The sequence below is a fragment of the Thalassophryne amazonica genome, chromosome 4, assembly GCF_902500255.1.
Source record: "Thalassophryne amazonica chromosome 4, fThaAma1.1, whole genome shotgun sequence".
NCBI lineage: Eukaryota > Metazoa > Chordata > Actinopteri > Batrachoidiformes > Batrachoididae > Thalassophryne > Thalassophryne amazonica.
In genome coordinates, this window is record NC_047106.1 from 93,386,509 (window position 1) to 93,407,714 (window position 21,206).

General features: G+C 40.8%; 1 long non-coding RNA gene across 1 annotated transcript; it reads right to left on the minus strand.

Annotated features, from left to right (window-relative positions):
* Positions 1-5,263: 5,263 nt before the first annotated feature.
* On the minus strand, positions 5,264-12,516 carry LOC117509234. Its single transcript, XR_004560323.1, has 3 exons — positions 12,506-12,516; positions 8,525-8,528; positions 5,264-5,382 (listed from the first exon to the last, which is right to left on the minus strand). It is a non-coding gene; the product is annotated as an uncharacterized LOC117509234 (long non-coding RNA).
* Between the last annotated feature and the right edge of the window lie 8,690 nt (positions 12,517-21,206).

A 21,206-nucleotide genomic window follows, 5' to 3' on the forward strand; every position in this document is an offset into this window, starting at 1 on the left:
ACACAAATTCAAAGTTTTAATTTGCTTAACTTTAAGGACTCATCATGCTGAGCTTTGTGTGCACAGCCAGTAAGTTTAGGGAGGAACAGTCGCTGTGCTAACAATGGAAAAGTTAACAACGTGTGATGGAATTTCCAGACATCTTCAACAAATACATTTCCTATCAAGATCAAGAAACAGAACTACATGGGAAAACACATTACACCTGAAGCTGTCAGGTTACAACAACAGTTTGAAGTAAAAAATAAAGGCAGCTAATGTAGTCAAGCTAATGACATGGACAATGCTAGCAATGCTTTACAATGGTCACAAAGCAGATGGACCAACAGTTCTGTGACAGGAATAATCTGTGCAACACTCAGAATGCAACATGGTGATAATGTGAAAAAGGCCTATTTTGAGTTTGACGAGGATCTTCTTTGGAAGAATTGTTACCTCTGCAAAGGAGGTCATGTTTCCACTCATATACTTACTGAATACCTCTCTACATAAATTAATATTGAAAATTGTGAAGTATGGCACATTATAATCCATTTTCACAAAATGTGACTGAAAACTTTGGGCTGAGCTAGATGCTGTTACATTGTGGGGTACATTTGCATGAAGAGGTGAAGCCAAGAAATTTCAAATTGAATTATTAATGTTGTAATCCATTGCATTTTACAATGGAAATTTTTCACAAAATGTGGTATAATGATTGGATCCATTTTGCAGCAAACACATAAAGGCCAAGCCATGGTTTAATTAAAGCGATCACATTTCCAGTCTTGTATAAAGTACCTCAAAGTGATACTTCAGTGAAAGTACAACCCCAATTCCAATGAAGTTGGGACATTGATACAATACAATGATTAGCAAATCCTCTTCAACCTATAGTTAATTGAATACACCACAAAGACAAGATATTTAATGTTCAAACTGATAAACTTTATTGTTTTGTCCAAATATTTGCTCATTTTGAAATGGATGCCTGCAACATCTTTCAAAAAAGCTGGGACAGTGGCAACAAAAGACAGGGAAAGTTGATGAATGCTCAAAGAACACCTGTTTGGAACATTCCACAGGTGAACAGGTTAATTGGAAACAAGTGAGTGTTATGATTGGGTATAAAAGGAGCGTCCCCAAAAGGCTCAGCCATTCACAAGCAAAGATGGGGCGAGGATCACCACTTTGTAAACAACTGCGTGAAAAAAAAAATAGTCCAACAGTTCAACAATGTTCCTCAATGTTCAATTGCAAGGAATTTAGGGATTCCATCATCTACAGTCCATAATATAATCAGAAGATTCAGTGAATCTGAAGAACTTTCTACACGTAAGTGGCAAGGCCGAAAACCAACACTGAATGCCCGTGACCTTTGCTCCCTCAGGCGGCACTGCATTAAAAACCGACATCACTGTGTAAAGGATCTTACCGCGTGGGCTCAGGAACACTTCAGAAAACCATTGTCAGTTAACACAGATCATCGCTACAAGTGCAAGTTAAAACTCTACCATGCAAAGCGAAAGCCATACATCAACAACATCCAGAAACACCACCACCTTCTCTGGGCCTGAGCTCATTTGAAAGTGAAAAAGTGTGCTGTGGTCCGATGAGTCCACATTTCAAATTGTTTTGGAAATCATGGAAGTTGTGTCCTCCGGACAAAAGAGGAAAAAGACTATCCAGACTGTTACAAGCACAAAGTTCAAAAGCCAGCATCTGTGATGGTATGGATGTGTGTTCGTGCACATGGCATGGGCAACTTACACGTCTGTGATGGCACCATCAATGCTGAAAGGTACATCCAGGTTTTGGAGCAACACATGCTGCCATCAAAGCAACATCTTTTTCAGGGACGTCCCTGCTTATTTTAGCAAGACAATGCCAAGCCACATTCTGCATGTCTTACAACAGTGTGGCTTCATAGTAAAAGAGTGCGGGTACGAGACTGGCCTGCCTGCAGTCCAGACCTGTTTCCCATTGAAAATGTGTGGCGCATTATGAAGTGCAAAATACGACAACTGAGACCCCGGACTGTTGAACAACTGAAGTCGTACATCAAGCAAGAATGGGAAAGAATTCCACCTACAAAGCTTCAACAATTAGTGTCCTCAGTTCCCAAATGCTTATTGAGTGTTGTTAGAAGGAAAGGTGATGTAACACAGTGGGAAACATACCACTGTCCCAGCTTTTTTGAAACATGTTGCAGGCATCCATTTCAAAATGAGCAAATATTTGCACAAAACACTAAAGTTTATCAGTTTGAAGATTAAATATCTTGTCTTTGTGGTGTATTCAGTTGAATATAGGTTGAAGAGGATTTGCAAATCATTGTATTCTGTTTTTATTTACATTTTACATAACATCCCAACTTCATTGGAATTGGGGTTGTAAAATCCAAAACGAGTGGAGAGTGAAACAGTGACACGAAAAGAAAGACAGTGTGGTGTCTGGAGAAACCAGGAGGGGGCCTCAGCCCCTATAAAAATCTGGATCTGCCTCTGGTGGAGCAGTTAGTGTTGGTGATGGGATGAGTGAGAAGCAGGCGGATGTATATAGCTGTAAATAAAGTTGCAGTTCTTTTTCTTAAGATGCAGTCTTTTTCCTGGAAGACCCACACACACTTTTCTGTTAAACATAACAGCTAGGTTCTTGAGAAACAGAACAATCTTTTATAGCTACATAGTTGTACCAAATTTAAGGAAAAAAAAACAAACAAACAGAAAACAATGCAAGCATCACTACCACCAACCAAATGCAGCACTCTTTGCGCTCTTGAATCCGAAACGCAGTACCGCTTTTGCGTAGCGCATGTCCGCAAACATTTCAAAGAAAATAAATGAAACGAAACAGCCACACTGGCCAGTTTTGTCGGTACTGAATTTTTCCCCTTAACTCCAGTCGTGCGCTGGACTCCAGTGTGAGCCGATGCGTGTGTATTAGGCATGTGGAGATTAATAGATACGAATTGGTATATAGATACAAATGTGTGCGATACAAGTGCATCGATTCATTCAGTGTGCATCGATTCATTTGATGGGTTGAATTGTGTTGCATTGCTCGCTGCTTGCTTGCATCGATTTTTTCCGAGGCACACTGATTGCACCACGGACAGTTCGGGACACCAGAGTAGCTATTGTTTTTTTCAGTGTTTATTTCTCGATAAACACTGTGGTGGGGAGGTGATGGTCTAGTGGTTAAGCGTTGGGCTTGAGACCAAAGGATCCTCAGTTCAAATCCCAGCCTGACTGGAAAATCACTAAGGGCCCATGGGCAAGGTCCTTAATCCCCCCATGTTGCTCCCGGTGTGTGGTGGGCGCCTTGCAGGGCAGCAGCCTCACATCAGGGTGTATGTGAGGCATTGATGTGTCAAGCACTTTTGAGTGTCTGATGCAGATGGAAAAGCGCTATATAAATGCAGTCCATTTACCATTCTCTACGCTGATTGCAGACTGCAGTGGGTCTGCTTGAAGCAACGAAGCAACACTTCAACCCACTGTTCGCTGGTTTCCAGAAGCGGCAAGTCCACTGGCGTGAGCAACAGCCACTGTGTGAACTGAAGCTGTCCATCAGGTAAAGGAAATAATAATATCCTCTTTTTTGTGGGACTAAGTGCACAGCTCCGAAGAGCCGCGCAGATTTAATAACTTCAGAGCAAATTGCCATTTAAAATCAAATGACACCTCTTTCCAAATGTTATAGTACAATTAATAAAATACAATCGACCAAAAATAAGATGTCCTGCGTTATTTATGAATTACATCCCAAGATGCAGCACAGCCAGCTGGAGCAGCTCAGCTCAGAGCATGGAGCTATATTTCTGCCATTAATATCTGAAAGGAAATGCTTTTGACAACAAACAGATTTTGTTTATTTCTGTTTCTGTCCAGAGATCAAGGATCCACCATGTACATCAAGGATCCAGTGACCATTTACAGATTTTATTGATTTTTATTTATGTACGAGTACAGTGATCAAGGATCCAGTGACCAATTACAGATTTTATTGATTTTTATTTATGTACGAGTACAGTGATCAAGGATCCAGTGACCAATTTCATATTTATTTACGTTAAGACGAGATAAAATGTTGTTGACATAGAAAACCTGTAAAGCCTACTTTTAGTACACAGAAAATTCACAAGCAGTATTGATAAAGGAATGAAAGGAGTGAATCGTATCGCATTATATCAGTATTGTCATGTATCGCTATATGTATTGTATTGTATCGCTGGTAGTGTATCAAGGTGTGTATCAAATTGTTGTCAGTGATGAGATTCACATACCTAGTGTGTATATTTGTGTGCATCATCATGTGTGCATTTGGAGTCCAAAGCACAGATGGTTTTCACCCTCCACAGTCTTCCTCTTCCTCAGCGGGGGTTCAGATTCAACTTGCCATCTTTCAAATTTTTGGTCTTTTAAACTTGTTTTATGTCAAACACGACACTTGATGCTGCAGGGGTAGAAGGCGCTGCGCTCCGGGTGTAGAGGACTGTATCTGCTCCCGGTGGACAGCTGCACTCAGGCTTAATTTCACTTCTGCAAACAGGCATTGCCCAGTCAGATTTCTTATGCTTTTATATTGTAGTCATGAGGAACAAAGATGTTTAAGAAAAATGTATTGGAGTAAAAGTATAAATTTTATTGAGGAAATGTTGCGGAGTAAATGTGAAAGTCACCAGAAATGTAAAAAACTAAGTAAAGTACAGATATGTCAAAATTCTAGTAACTAAGTATTTCTACTTCTTTACATTAGAACACCACACATTTCCACCTATCACCAAGCTAATATCAGAGCTCTGAAATGAAAATTGAGCCCCTAGATTCAACATTTCATTTAAATTTTCAATAATAATGTTGAAATAACAGAATATGACATAGAATTTGGACCTGGAATGATTTCTCATTTAATTGTAAACCAAATTATGCATCAACTCAGAACAATTAAACTACATGATATTCATGAAGACTGAAAAGACTGTTAAAGCATTTCAAAAACCACAGCTAAAGCTTGTAGAATATTTTGAAAATCATGGTAAAATATCAATAACATACTTTATAGAAAAAAGTCACATATTTTTGTGTGAATATTTTGTGTGAATCCCAAAGCTATGATGTCTTTTTCCAATGAAAGAGAAAGTCATAAAAAAGTCACTTTATGTGTGACTACCTGTTTGTGTGAAATCCTGTTTGAATGGGATAATGTCTATTTTTCCAGTGAGAGAAAAATTCTTACCATGCTTAACATACTGATGGCACAAGATGCAGTATGCTTTTCGTGGTTCTTTTGTATTTCGGATGTGTTCACGAAGATATTCATTGCCGACTTTAAATTCAAGCCAGTGCCAATTCCACAGATTCTTGATTCCGTTATCCTTATCCAGCTTTTTGACACTGTCTTTCCCTTCATCCTCCCTCTGTATGATATCCCTCCATAACACCGACAACTGTAAAATTTGTCTTTTATAAACTTGACAGCAAATGATGAAATGAACCATGTAGACAGAGCTCAGTGATAAAATGGAAAGAGAAAAGATCCACGCTGTGCCATAATATGATCTTCAATGTCGTAAATAAAACTTGCATGATGTTGTAAAAAACAAAACGCTTTCTGATAGGCATTTTCCTAACTTGTGATAATCAGGATTACAGACCATCTGCAGAGTTTAACACTACCCCCCCGATTTTTATTGCAAAATTACATGATTTACAAAAAACATTTTCTACGCTGAAATCCACGGAATTCTGCGATCTGCAGATTTTTCACAGCCCTGTCATATAGGTCATCAAGTGTCTTACAAACCGATATTAATTCTTGTCGCCCAAAATACCCGAGACATTCAGGTTATGCATTCTAAAAGCATACTGAGGTCTCTAAGAAATGACTTGTTTCTGTGCTTGTCACTTTAAAAAGAATTAAGCTGTTGCTTGCAATGCCCCTTGTAGTCCATGAGTCCTTAGCCAGTTTTGATCTAATCAACCAAAGGTGACTAAACAACATTTACAACCCAATTTCAGTGTACCATGTACTCTGAAAACCACTAAAGTGTGGCAGCTACAGCCATGTGGTGTGTCACAGAGATCAGACTACACTCACTGGGGATGTCTCACAGATCAAGCAGGGGCCCTCATATGGACTTCTGTTACACGTCACAGAAATGTATAACGAGTCATTTCAGGTCTAAAATTAGCACACGGCATCAGCGCTTCTGCATGCAGATAGAATTGTGTGATTTTACGTATGTTTGCTATGCTATTCCAACCATAGTTAACTGCTGTTGATAGATAAAAATTATTCTGTACTTCACAATGCTTTTAACATTCTAGACCTTTAAACTGTGGTGTGTTTTTTTTTCTCTTGATATGATGATAACACACTTGACCATATCTCTTCTTTCCTTGAGACATTACATTTTCTGAACAAAATGTCATTGTAAATATAATCAGTACATCAGTAAATAGCAGAAACTGTTTGTTGTGGGGAGAAACTATCACGCTGCTCCCTGCTTGTCATATTGCAAATGGAAATCCCCTTCCATTTCTCGTTCACTGGAGGCTGGGAGCAAGTCCAGACATTACAGCTGTAGGAATGACAGGAATGAGAGGGGAAAAAAAACTCCATGGCATTTGCATATAGGCACAGTCAGCTATGAATAAGTCAGCCGCTCCCAAAGAGAGCTGAACACAGAAGCTGACTGATGACCAGGTATGACACTTAAACTCTTTAGTGGCCCAGGATGAGTCAGGAGATGTGACGACTCAGGCCTGCAGCCAAACAGACACATTAAACACAACATTCCACAAGAAGAGAAGGAAAGAACCTCAAAGAAGAATGGGTCTGAGAGCACATATCTCCACTTTCACACATATGTATCTCTAAAATTATTAGACATAAATTTGACCAGGATTATACAAAAAATACCAAATGGACTTTCATGAATCGTGCTGAAAGGGGAAGTATGGGTCAAGGAAAAAACCATTAACTTTTGAAGTGGATACAATTAAGGGTCCATTCCAGAATTTTTTCCCACCCTTTTTGACGTTCATATTTGGTGAAACAAAATGACAAATGAGCTAATTATTCAAAATCAATACAGAATTGTGACAATACTGGTGTACTGAGTTTTATTTTTGGTGCTGTCGGCTCGTCACACATAGAAAGAATGTGCAGGAATCAAGCAGAATCAGCCAGAACGGGAAAAAAACCCAAACCTTGAGTCACAGTCGGGAGGGACAGACAGTCGGACAGCCATCTAGAATGTGCTGGACGACCACGTAGAATGTGGGCGGATCCAGTCCAGACTGAGTCATGCACACCAGCCGACATGTTGTCAGACAACAGTACGGAGACACAGGCTGTACCAAAATCAGAAATAAAGTACCCAGACGTGCTCGAGTGGTGTCACTCACTCACTCACTCACTCATACACCGATTCGCTCATCCACTTGCTCCCTCGCGTGCACTGAGCTCTGAGCAGAATACTGCAGCAGCAAAATGGACATGCGTGTCCCACACATGACAAACTGTCAGCACTGTGCTCACGGACACAGCATGGCAATGGAACACAGAGGAGCTGTGTGCCGCACTGACCGTTTGGATCACCGACATTCGCTGCGGGATGCGCCTGAAATGGAATATATTGATGACGTGATGGACGAGGCATTTGTAAACCGCCAGCACATGATGCAACCGGAGTGAGTGGGGCTTCCCTGGCTGTTGTCTGCTCTGTGAAACGCACCTGGTGCTGTACCGGTGGTGAGTTCACATGTCTATTTACGATGTCATGGGCTGGCGAAACAGTTCCACCACCATTCTTCTGACAGCGTTAAATGGCAAACATGTCATAATCGGTGTATTACGGGGGTGACATCCCATTCAGCTGCATTGTCCTGTCTGAACTGTAAATGTTCGTGTGTGAAATCTGTTCGTGTGTGGTGTTGTTGTCCTTACCGTGTGGCTGCACACCACACACTGTACGACCAAACCTGTTAGAGCTATGATTTTTTTTATCTTCACGTGTGTGGTCTCTCAGGTTTTGGAAACCTACAGATAATTTTAAAATCCTGTCGCATGAACCAGGCTTAACCAGACGACATATCTTTGTGGCCATTCCCTGTTTCACAGTTGTGAATCCTGCGTCATCTCGCAGTCCGTGATTCACATGAAAGGTCAGTTTCAGTGGGTCTCCGGTGTCATAGACCGAATGGTCCCCCCTAAAAATCGGTCCACCCTGCCCTCACTGCGCATGCATCATTTGGGACCAAAGCAGCTCATCTAAGGCTGAGTCTCTACACCCAAAGTGATCAAAGGGAATAATGTGATTATTAAGCATCAGATGACGAAGCAAAACCTCAAATCATTCTAAAGTCAGTTTTAAGCAGAAACAAGGCGGTAATTGCTGAATTGCTACTGACACTCAGAAATGACGTAGGCATAGAGGAGGATTTTCTTTCACCAAAACATTAAATCTAGGTATGCATCTCAAATATTCCTTCTGGCAAATTGTAGCTGAACTTTCAGGTCTTCTTTTTAATAAAACCCTCCTCCCTGCCACTTCATCATGAAGCTGTATAACTGGGGATACAAAATGCACTGTGCACAATTTCTCCAATCACAGCCACAGGATCCTTTAACTTCTTCTGGGTTGTCTGGGTGTCTTGGTGGCTTTCCTCACTCTTCTCCTTCTTGCACAGTCACTCAGTTTTTGAGAACTGTCGACTCCACACAGATTTACCATAGAGTGTCATATTGTTTGTATTTCTTCATAACTGATGTAAATAAAGTTCAAGACATATTCAGTGACTTGAAAATGTTCATGTATCCATCCCTTGACTTCTCTGAAGAAAACTGGTAATTAAACTGATTATTTACAGGGATTATACTAAAGGGGCTGATTACTTATGCCCCCCATCATCTTGGCTTTTATATTGTTAATGAATTTATATCAAGTTGTAGAGATTTACTTTCAGTTTGAGTCTAACGAAGATCATTTTAGAAATTTTTATATTAAGAAGCCTGATTTACTTTTTGTATTTGAAATGCCATAAACAAATTAACATGCGTGAAATACCACGGGGCTGAATACCTTTGCAAGCCACTGTGTGTGAACAAGCATTTTCTCTGTTAAATCAGAACAAAAGCAGACTGAAAAGCAAGTCCTCTGTGAAGTCCTTAGTGTCTCAACCGCCAAACTTTCTCCTGACCTGTCAGCTATCCTTCAATCCAAATCACAGCATCACTGCTCCCACTGAGTGCAATGTTCTGCACAATATAGGTGAGTTAGAAGTACACACAGTATTTATGTGTCAATATGTCACCTCTAGTGTGTGTGGCCCGACCCTTTGTTTATTTTTCTGCATTTGGCCCTCACTGAAAAAAATCTTTGGACATCCCTGCTTTAGGAACAAGGCATCAGAGGAATGTCTGGCACATGGTAATTGGACTCTCATTTCTCATCTTCAAACGCTTATCCGGGATCGAGTCGCGGCGGTAACAGCTCTAGCAGGGGACCCCAGACTTCCCTTTCCTGTGCCACATTGACCACTTCTGACTAGGGGATCCCGAGGCATTCCCAGGCCAGTGTGGAGATATAATCTCTCCAACTAGTCCTGGGTCTTCCCAGGGGTCTCCTCCCAGATGGACGTGCCTGGAACACCTCCCTAGGGAGGCGCCCAGGAGGCATCCATACCAGATACCTGAACAACCTCAGCTGGCTCCTTTCAATGCGAAGGAGCAGCGGCTCTACTCCGAGCTCCCCATGGATGACTAAACTTCTCAGCGGATCTCTAAGGGAGGGTAACTGGACATGTTATACAAATAATGAATTTTTATGAGTTTAATGATACGAATATTTCGACTTGTTGAATGGAAAATTCCAACTTTCACCTTGCTTGTACCATTGAAAACATTCATTATTTGTTTTATATAACGGCTAAAATAGATCCTTGCCATTGGTGTGATAAACAACAGAAAAGGGACTTACATTTTGGTGTGTGTCACTGGTGCTTTGACATCAACAGTCCCACACGAACTTTAAATAGGAGTCCAAAATTGTTCTCAGTCAACTTGGAAAAACAGAAGTTGTCAGTGATACTTCCAAAAAACCAAACAAAATACTTTGTGTACTTCGTCAATCCAGCGAAAAATCATGTTAGAAATTTGTCCAGGTTTTCATCCTAACAGCTCTTCATGCCTCCAGATGGCTTATGGTGCAGTGGATGTTTTCTTGTGTGTGTGTTAGAAGAATTAGCACCGTCAATTAGCACTTTCAAATCATCATCCATCAGAAAAACAAACTCTGCCATGTTTAGCTAAAGGCCGGCCCCACTAACGTGTGAGTGGGCGGTGTTCGCAAAGTGCAATGGTACAAAATGTGTGGAACCAAATTTTTATGGTAAATGGAACTATATTTACACGCTAAAAGCAACGCAACACAATTGGGATGTATAATCCATGTCACGTGACATACAAAGCGCCAATCAAATGACAAGGATCCACTCAGTCGTTATATAAAAAGAGTTCCCTAATGGTAACAAAAAAATACTGAATCTTCTGTGGAAGAAATGTGATCATCTTGCTTGGTTTCAGTAATTTATCTTGTTAACAGCATTATGGTTAGTGGTGACACAGCTCTGCTCATTAATTTATTAATAATTCCAATCAGTTATACCTTGCAGTGCAGTGGGACCCAGGGTAGTATTCTCTGAGTTTCATACACAGACAACAAAGCTTTTTTTTAATGTGTTTACCTGATTTGATTTCATGTCAAATGAGGCATTTGTCAGTGATGTCCTAAATCTGGAGTAAAATGGCTATGAAACTGCTTTGCATTTTTCATATGTGCTCTGGTTGATTTTTTTTCCATCAGTAATATCAGGGCCTACATGAGACTTAGAAGAAATTATTTATAACACTACAGAATTTTTTAAAAATATTATTGGCTGGTTAAAGATACAGACTTTAAATTGCAAGATTGGACATTTTTCAATATTTTTGTGAATTTCTGAAGAGATAATGTACATAATAGTGTAACAAGCATTGCACCCCTAGTGTCTTGCACTCGAATGTCTTTTGTCATCTGGGAATAAGGAGTACTGACTACACAGCACCGCCTGTTGCCTACCAACAGGGGTGCCGAAAAAGAAAAAATAAAGAGAAGGATTCTAGGGGCCCATGACTGACAGGGGCCCAGAGAGGCCCCTAATACAATTATAATACTGACAAAATAAAATGGAGGGGGGAGCCAATAAGATTTCTTTTCATGGGGCCCAAAATTCCTGGCAGCGCCCCTGCCTACCAGTAGCACTCCACATATGCATTTTCGGTGCTGTTGATGAACAGCATTATCCAAAACATAATCTCTTTGGTGGAATTAATAGGGCGCCGCAGTCTCACTTGAGGGTGGGCGCTAAAGGGGTAAAATATGACGCATATGATGTAATTTTTCTACTTCCGGGGAAAAAACAACACGCCATTTTCTCTGGGTTTTTGGGCAAACTACACACAAACAAAGTGAAAATGCAAAGAAAGCAAAGAAAGCGGTGGGAAAGCGGACGTGTTCAGTTTGCTTATGACCCGGAGCACAAACATGTTGAGGCGGTTTTGCAGGCGAGAGAACACAGCTACTCTGGTTAGCTGTGTAGGCTAACACTTACTGACACATTGTCTCCCATTCGCCTTGTCTTCCCTTCTCCACTGGGAACCAAAAAAAAAAAAAAAAAAAACTTTTCGCAACTGCTTCGGCGATTGCAGCCGAAAAAAAAACAGTACACCATTTTTCCCGTGTAAAGTTATGCTGTGTATATATTGCACAATGGGGCCAGCTGTCCCCATAAGTGGTAAAATCCCGCGATATCACGCAGGGTTCAAACAAGACTGCGCTGCCCTACAGTGCATATCAAATATCATCATCAATGAGAATAGGAAATATGTTCAAAGTTCAGTAAGTAGTCAAAGAAGATTATAAAGCAGTGGGGATTAAGCAACAAGTGTGTCATAAAGATAATGTTGCTGTTCCAGTTTTTGGTGCAGCACAGGAGGAGAACTGCAGCAGTGTGTTGGAACCCTGCAGGATTCTCAACCACTGCGCATGCACAACATGGCTTAACAAGTCCCAGAGAAAGTGAGAAAAAAAAACTAAGCTCATACAGTCTTCAAGTGTCCGGTTATCAGGGAGCTAAAGGTCACTACAGCGTCGTTATGTAAATGTCTGCAAATGTGACACAAGAAAATTCACTGTGCTGCAAAATGTGTTTCTTGTGTTGATGTGTGGAGTAGTGCCAAATGCAATATTGTGAAAAATAAGAGCCTTACACAATTTTAGAAGGTGTGCTGCTGAGAACAGTAAGAAAAAGCAAAACAAAGCCACACACTTCAACACAACACAACTCGACTCAGAAATAGTGTGATGATGCCAGGAGAGAAAGAGAAGGCTGTAATTCAGCAGTGAGCCTATATGGTTATTAAGTACAAAAAAAATGCACACATGCACCACCCACTCTCACTGGCTGGGTCGCAACACTTCCTGTAAGAGCACCCGCTTCCAACGGCAAGAAAGAGAAAAAAAAGAAGCACACATCTTGTATCTGTGCAAGAAGTAACACACTTAACCTGTAAAGAGACAAGAATGGAAACTGTTTTTGCTGCAACTATACGACCTTTGACTGCAGCACCACAATATAAAACTTTTTTTTTTTTATATATGATCACGCTTCCAATCATGAGCAGCACCCTCCTCATTTACAGTCACCATTCCACCAGAGTGAACTCCCATAGGTCATGAGGTCCCCCTAGCTGGCATACCGCACCCCCTGCCCCCCTCTCTCATCCAAGACAACCATATCACATGAAAACCTCCCATGATCACAACCGCTGACAAACCAGACCATCTGTAAAAGACCACAAGCCGTTTCCTGTTAGTTCCCACTGAAACCAATGGATTTGCACTAATACCGAGTGAAATTAGATAAACATAATGTGGTGATGTGAAAACGACAACTCAACAGACCCAAAAACTGGTGGCAAATGGTGGTGGCATTGCTAAAATAAAACTGAAGTACTTATTCAAGCTTTTTGACACACTGACTTGGAGAGTCATATTTTTAACCAGAGAATTCATATTTTAAGTGATTGTAAAGTTATCAGATTAAACTGACTGTTCACAACCTTTGCTCAATAGTTTGTTGATGCACCTGTGGCAGTAATTACAGCCAGTCTTCTTAAACATGATGCCACAAGCTTGGTGCACCTATCTTTGGGCAGTTTTGTCCATTCCTCTTTGCAGAATCTCTCAAGCTCCATCAGATTGGAAAGGGAGCATGGGGCATAGCCATCTTCAGATCTCTCCAGAGAAGTTCAATCAGATTCAAGTCAGGTTTTCATCCAGGATGCCTCTGTACATTACTGCATTCCTCTTTCCCTCAATCCTGACTAGTTTCCCAGTTCCTGCCGCTGAAAAACATGCCTACAGCATGTTGCTGCCGCCACCATTCTTCACTGGAGGGATGGTGCCTGGTTTCTTCCAAACACAACGTTTGGCATACATGCCAAAGGGTTCAATCTTTGTCTCATCAGACCAGAGAATTTTGTTTCTCATGGTCTGAGAGTCCTTCAGGTGCCATTTGGCAAACTCCAGGTGGGCTGCCATGTGCCTTTACAAAGGAGTAGCTTCTGTTTGGCCACTCCACCATACAGGCCTGATTGGTGGATTGCAGCAGAGATGGTAATTCTCTGGAAGGTTCTCCTCTCTCCACAGAGGAATTGTGGAGCTCTGACAGAGTGACCATCGGGTTCTTGGGTCACCTCCCTGACTAAGGCCCTTCTCCCCGATTGCTCAGTTTAGATGGGAGGCCAACTCTAGGAAGCGTCCTGGTGGGTCAGAACCTCTTCCATTTATGGATGATGGAGGCCACTGTGCTTATTGGGACCTTCAAAGCAGCAGAAATGTTTCTGTACCCTTCCCCAGATTTGTGCCCCAAGACAATCCTGTCTTGGACGTCTACAGACAAATCCTTGTCCAAATCCATGACAAGACTTCATGCTTGGTTTGTGCTCTGACATGCACTATCAACTGTGGGACCTTACATGTAGATAGGTGTGTGCCTTTCCAAATAATGTCCAATCAACTGAATCTATCCCAGGAGGACTCTAGTTAAGTTGTAGAAACATTTCAAGGTTGATGAGTGGAAACAGGATGCACATGAGCTCAATTACCCAAAATTTCCTGTATAATTTCTTGTATTGTCAATTGTGTTGGCAGCATGGCCCAAGCAGATGGTCTGCTTGAGGTTTCTTCCTCAAATCATCACAGGGAGTTTTTCCTTACTACTGTTACCTGTGTTCTTGCTCTAGGAGTTGGTAAGGTTAGACCTTACTTGTGTGAAGCGCCTTGAGGCAACTTTGTTGTGATTTGGCACTATATAAATGAAATAAATTGAAATTAATTTCTTATTTTTATTCTTAACAAATTTGCAAAATTCTAAAAAAGAAAAAAAAAACTTTTTCACATTGTCATTATGGGGTATTGTGTGTAGAACTTTGAGGAAAATTTTTTTTTTATCTATTTTGGAATAAGGCTGTAACATAACAAAATGTGGAAAAAGTGAAGCCCTGTGAATGCTTTCTGGATGCACTGTATAGGACTTGGACCAACCAAAATATGAAACTCCTATTTAGCTTTACTAGTTAATGCTAATTGTTCAATAAAATTATGGAGCAATTCTCTATTTTCCTTTTTTAATCACACATAATAACTGTCACATTAATAATACAAACTTGTATTCATAAGTAACCCTTCTGATTGGTCAGGGTAGGTCACGTGACTATGATGATATGTACCTTGACCAAAGCGTCTCACACTGCAACAGGTCAAATCATGGTCATCATACTAACCAAGAGAGAAACTTTAAACTTAATTTAAAACCAAATCTTAACCAAAATCATAATCCCTAACCTACGTACTTATAGAATTTTGTATTATTAATATGGCTGTGTATGGATAGTCAGGAGCAGATCCAGGATTTTGTAAAGGGGGTACGTGGATTTATGAATGTGTCTCGGCCGTGATTCTTGAGGGCATGCTACCCCCCCCCCCCCCCAGAAAAATTTGAATTTTTAGGTGCCATTTTGTACATTTTTGTGCATATTTCATCAAAAAATCTAATCACAGAGAAAAGATACTTTATAACCATTTTTTAAAATTGATTTGAACTTGTACAATCATGAATGTGATGTTATGATGACAAGTAACAGAGAACATTTGAATTGCCTTTGGCTAAAAAGGTGAACAACCTTGCTGAAACATGGTCTGATGCAAATTTATCTTGCTGCGTCACTTGTTGCTAAATAGAGCATTCAGAAACAGCATTGAGCACATTTTTTGTTCCATGAAAGTGTGTGTGTGTGTGTGGGGGGGGTGCACCTCCCACAGATCTGCCCCTGTAGATTTTTTTTTTTGTAAAGTCAGTTGTCGAGTCAATACACATTCCAAGATTTCATAGTGTCTATTAAAGTTTCAGTCACACTATGATGGTTTGAGGAAATGTATGAGTAGTATATACAAAATTTTGGTATCCGTTTATGTCCATTTTTGTTCTGAACAAGTCCTTTTCTCATTTGTTAAATGCATTCCTTATTAGCTGATGTACAGCGAGTCTGTCAGAAAGTTTTGTGCGTGCTCTAAACTTCACACGGAGACGGACATCAGGCATAGAGCTTTGGAGGTGGTTCCATGTTTGTGTACTTGTACTGTACATCTACAATACTCATATATTCGTATCCTCTGGTTGTCCAATGATTGGGACTGGGCTTCTGATTGGCCAAAGGTCCGACGTGGGGTGTTAATGCTACACAAGGAGAGATGGGACAGATCCAGATACAGCAACGTGGCTGTTCATTTTAGCCAAGGTCAGACTTAACTGAAGAAAAACACAGCTGTGTGCATTTTTATTTGGATGTCAGAGCACACCTAGCGGATTCTCTCGGTGAGAAGTCGTCGTAGAGAAAGAAGACTGCTTGCTGTCTTCACCTTTGCAACCCCACTGAAGACCTGCACAGTGTAGAAGACAATGTCAGCACATGAACGTAGTGACATCATGATCACCAAGTGAACCAGATTCTAGCCACATCTGCAGACTTCTGTGAATCCTGCTCAACTCCGGTTCCCCCTCGTGTGCATATGTCTTTAAACCAGGAAAATAGTTCTGCTCAATATGGCTCGTTGTGTTGCCAGTGGAAATGCGACATCAGCCGTCCATTAGAGCTCCAAATCCACCAGAAATGGACAGATTTAAGCCATATTTACAACTGGACAAATTATTTCCCTCATAGTGTGACTTCATCCCAAAGGTCAAGCCCAATTCATTCATAACATTTTCTCCAAAGACTGTACAAACTATCCCTATTGTCACCCACAGGTTTTGTTTTTGTTGTTTGTTTTTGAAGAGCGACATAATTGGGTGACTCCTGCTGTTGCCATCTTGGCAGTGCTCAACTCCACCTGGGTAAAGGATTGAAATGTGAGCTAGACCACCATAACCTGGGTGGTACAATTCAAGTGTGAACATGATCACCCATTTCTAAGGTACCAATGTACTTGAGGCTAACAAGCTAGTTAAGTTGGTTTTGGGAGTTTGATGAATGCGTATTCTTGCAGACTGGTTGGTGGCAAAAATACTAAATCGAGGGAAAATACTAAATCCGGCATGGAGCCTGAATAATCATGACACCATCAGTGCAGCTATTTTACCCAACTATCACATGAAAATTAGTAATAACCTTCATGTCAATAGTACTAATACTTACTCACAAAAAATACTGGACAGACTTCTTTGGTCTTTCATTAGTATAATTAACCTGCCAGCAAGCCATGTTATTGCAGATCATTTTAATAAAATTCTTACAAATGACAGTCAAGTCCAGAGCGAGAGGGCTCTGCTCATGGTGGGCTGTCTGGACATGGCCCACACTCACACCTAGCTGTCACTCAAATCACCCACATCCCTAATTATGCATACTTTTTGACTCAAAACTTGTCAACTGGTTGCGTTATATACAAATTCACCTCTGTACAGTTATCATTAACAGGTGAACTATTTATAGGTACCAAAACTATTTGTACTAGGATGTAAACATGTTCATTTCTGCTGTAAAGCTGTACATTTTAAAATAGGATTCTATGGGGAACCAGCTGGGCAGCACAGTGGATTAGTGGCTAGCACTGTTGCCTCACACTGAGAAGGTCATCGGATCAATTCCCACTTGTGGCCTTTGTGTGTGGAGTTTACATGTTCTCTCCATGTTTGAGTGGGTTCCCTCCGGGTGCTCAGGTTTCCTCCCACATCCAAAGACATGCAGCTTAGGTGAACTGAAAATGTTTTAATTGTTCACGGGTGTGAATGTGTCTGTCTGTCTATATGTGGCGCCTGGCGCGACTGGCGTCCTGTTCAGGGTGTACCGCGCCTCACGCCCTTTGACTGCTGGGAAAAGCTCAAGCCCCCTGCAACGATCTTGGATAAGCGGTTGAAGATGAGTGTGTGTTTGTGGTAATAGTTTTGGTACCTGATGTATTGTACATCAGTGATGTCAGTGATGCCGGTATTTGGTTAGACTCTTTCTCTCCGATTGTTCTGTCTGAGTTATTTTCATTAGTTACTTCATCCAAACCATCAACATGTTTATTAGACCCCATTCCTACCAGGCTGCTCAAGGAAGCCCTACCATTATTTAATGCTTCGATCTAAAATATGATCAATCTATCTTTGTTAGTTGGCTATGTACCACAGGCTTTTAAGGTGGCAGTAATTAAACCATTACTTAAAAAGCCATCACTTGACCCAGCTATCTTAGCTAATTATAGGCCAATCTCCAACCTTCCTTTTCTCTCAAAAATTCTTGAAAGGGTAGTTGTAAAACAGCTAACTGATCATCTGCAGAGGAATGGTCTATTTGAAGAGTTTCAGTCAGGTTTTAGAATTCATCATAGTACAGAAACAGCATTAGTGAAGGTTACAAATGATCTTCTTATGGCCTCGGACAGTGGACTCATCTCTGTGCTTGTTCTGTTAGACCTCAGTGCTGCTTTTGATACTGTTGACCATAAAATTTTATTACAGAGATTAGAGCATGCCATAGGTATTAAAGGCACTGCGCTGCGGTGGTTTGAATCATATTTGTCTAATAGATTACAATTTGTTCATGTAAATGGGGAATCTTCTTCACAGACTAAAGTTAATTATGGAGTTCCACAAGGTTCTGTGCTAGGACCAATTTTATTCACTTTATACATGCTTCCCTTAGGCAGTATTATTAGACGGTATTGCTTAAATTTTCATTGTTACGCAGATGATACCCAGCTTTATCTATCCATGAAGCCAGAGGACACACACTAATTAGCTAAACTGCAGGATTGTCTTACAGACATAAAGACATGGATGACGTCTAATTTCCTGCTTTTAAACTCAGATAAAACTGAAGTTATTGTACTTGGCCCCACAAATCTTAGAAACATGGTGTCTAACCAGATCCTTACTCTGGATGGCATTACCCTGACCTCTAGTAATACTGTGAGAAATCTTGGAGTCATTTTTGATCAGGATATGTCATTCAAAGCGCATATTAAACAAATATGTAGGACTGCTTTTTTGCATTTACGCAATATCTCTAAAATCAGAAAGGTCTTGTCTCAGAGTGATGCTGAAAAACTAATTCATGCATTTATTTCCTCTAGGCTGGACTATTGTAATTCATTATTATCAGGTTGTCCTAAAAGTTCCCTAAAAAGCCTTCAGTTAATTAAAAATGCTGCAGCTAGAGTACTGACGGGGACTAGAAGGAGAGAGCATATCTCACCCATATTGGCCTCTCTTCATTGGCTTCCTGTTAATTCTAGAATAGAATTTAAAATTCTTCTTCTTACTTATAAGGTTTTGAATAATCAGGTCCCATCTTATCTTAGGGACCTCGTAGTACCATATCACCCCAATAGAGCGCTTCGCTCTCAGACTGCAGGCTTACTTGTAGTTCCTAGGGTTTGTAAGAGTAGAATGGGAGGCAGAGCCTTCAGCTTTCAGGCTCCTCTCCTGTGGAACCAGTTCCCAATTCAGATCAGGGAGACGGACACCCTCTCTACTTTTAAGATTAGGCTTAAAACTTTCCTTTTTGCTAAAGCTTATAGTTAGGGCTGGATCAGGTGACCCTGAACCATCCCTTAGTTATGCTGCTATAGACGTAGACTGCTGGGGGGTTCCCATGATGCACTGTTTCTTTCTCTTTTTGCTCTGTATGCACCACTCTGCATTTAATCATTAGTGATCGATCTCTGCTCCCCTCCACAGCATGTCTTTTTCCTGGTTCTCTCCCTCAGCCCCAACCAGTCCCAGCAGAAGACTGCCCCTCCCTGAGCCTGGTTCTGCTGGAGGTTTCTTCCTGTTAAAAGGGAGTTTTTCCTTCCCACTGTAGCCAAGTGCTTGCTCACAGGGGGTCGTTTTGACCATTGGGGTTTTACATAATTATTGTATGGCCTTGCCTTACAATATAAAGCGCCTTGGGGCAACTGTTTGTTGTGATTTGGCGCTATATAAAAAAATTGATTGATTGATTGATTGACCTATTAATAAGAACTCGAGTCCGCACTTGCACTCCAACTGTGACCCGGCAAGGAGGCGTGGTCACCATTTTAATTTCGGGCAAGTTAGTGATTTGCGCGCATCGAAGCTCAATTCGTCTCGTCAAGAAACAGGTGCAATATGCCGGAAAGCTGCACATGTTGGAAAGCCACAAATGGAGGAAGAAGTGAGACAATATTTCTTTCCATAATTAAGTGGTTTTGGTTATTTTTGTCACTTGTGACATTTGGTCGATAAACAGGTTTATGTTTCCTGCTGCGCCTGTGTCATCCGAGGACACGGACCATTAACTCTTCACTTATGTCTAGTTGATATTTTTCTACTGCTAGACCAATGCCTAGTTAGAATACTTGTCGTTCGTTATTAAAATTGTTCGGCAAGACCAACGTTTTTTGTTTTTTTTTAATTTGCACCTTAAAATAACCAAGCTACTGCTCGGAGATTAAAATGACCCACGCTGTGCCGCCTAGTCACACCCGCACACAGAGATGTGCACACACAACACTGACTTCATGAATGAAACTCGATCAATAAAAGGATAATTGTGTAAAAAAAATAATAAAATAATAATATATATATATATATATATATATATATATATATATATATAGTAATGGTTTTAGGAGTTACGCTGCGTTGAACACAGCAGCAGCAGGACGTCTCAGCTCAGCTTGAACAGATCAGATCCGTTTAACCTTCAACAATAATATTTGGGAATATGTGGGTGTCAGAGTATGCTTAATACTTTCCTGACATAATTTGGTGTTAATTAATTTTACTGGCTCAATATCAGGTCAGAATGGCATTTTAACATGTATTTTGCGAGCATTTTTCTGAGTGTGTTCAGTTGCAAATCCCCATTGAAAATGCATTAACATCCGGGAACTTCGTCAGTATTTTTTCCGGTTAGATGTCATGTCGCTGTCCATGAAGGGATGTTCACATTTAGTCTGCAGCATTGGGAGTGCGGACTCCAGTTCTCATATATAACCTCTATATTGGGGGGATCCAGCCTCAAGTGGCTATTTGACATATTTAAGCACATTTCTGTTCTCATTTTTTTTTCACACTTTGTTTTCTCACAATTGGTTGAGTTGTTCTTGACTAATCCTACTAATAAACCAAATGAAACAAGCAAAAATGGAGAGGGAAAAATAAGCTCACCAGATTCTTGCTCCACATAACACAAGGCATTCAGATATTTAAACTACAGCACAGGGTGGAAGCTGTGCAGCAGCGGAAGACTGGTGTGCATTGATCATATCTGGCGAAGCCGTAACAACTTTCCGCTCATACATAACCACTTTAACTATTATAAAGACACGGTTTGGCCTTAGCTCTATTCATGTCTAATCACACAATTTGCAAAGAGGCCTTGGAGGAAACAAGTCATTAGCTTTACAGCCACTAGGAAGCTCAGAGACCTCCTGCAGACAGCCACACACCTCATATGTGAACACATTTTTGCTTTCTGTGCCCACACAAACACACAAATTGTGGCAACCAGATCAGATTATTTGCAGCAAAAGCTGAATCCCAATTATTTTGTTCTGATTGCACTCTGAAGAATGGCACTGGATTACCTGAGAACCTCACACC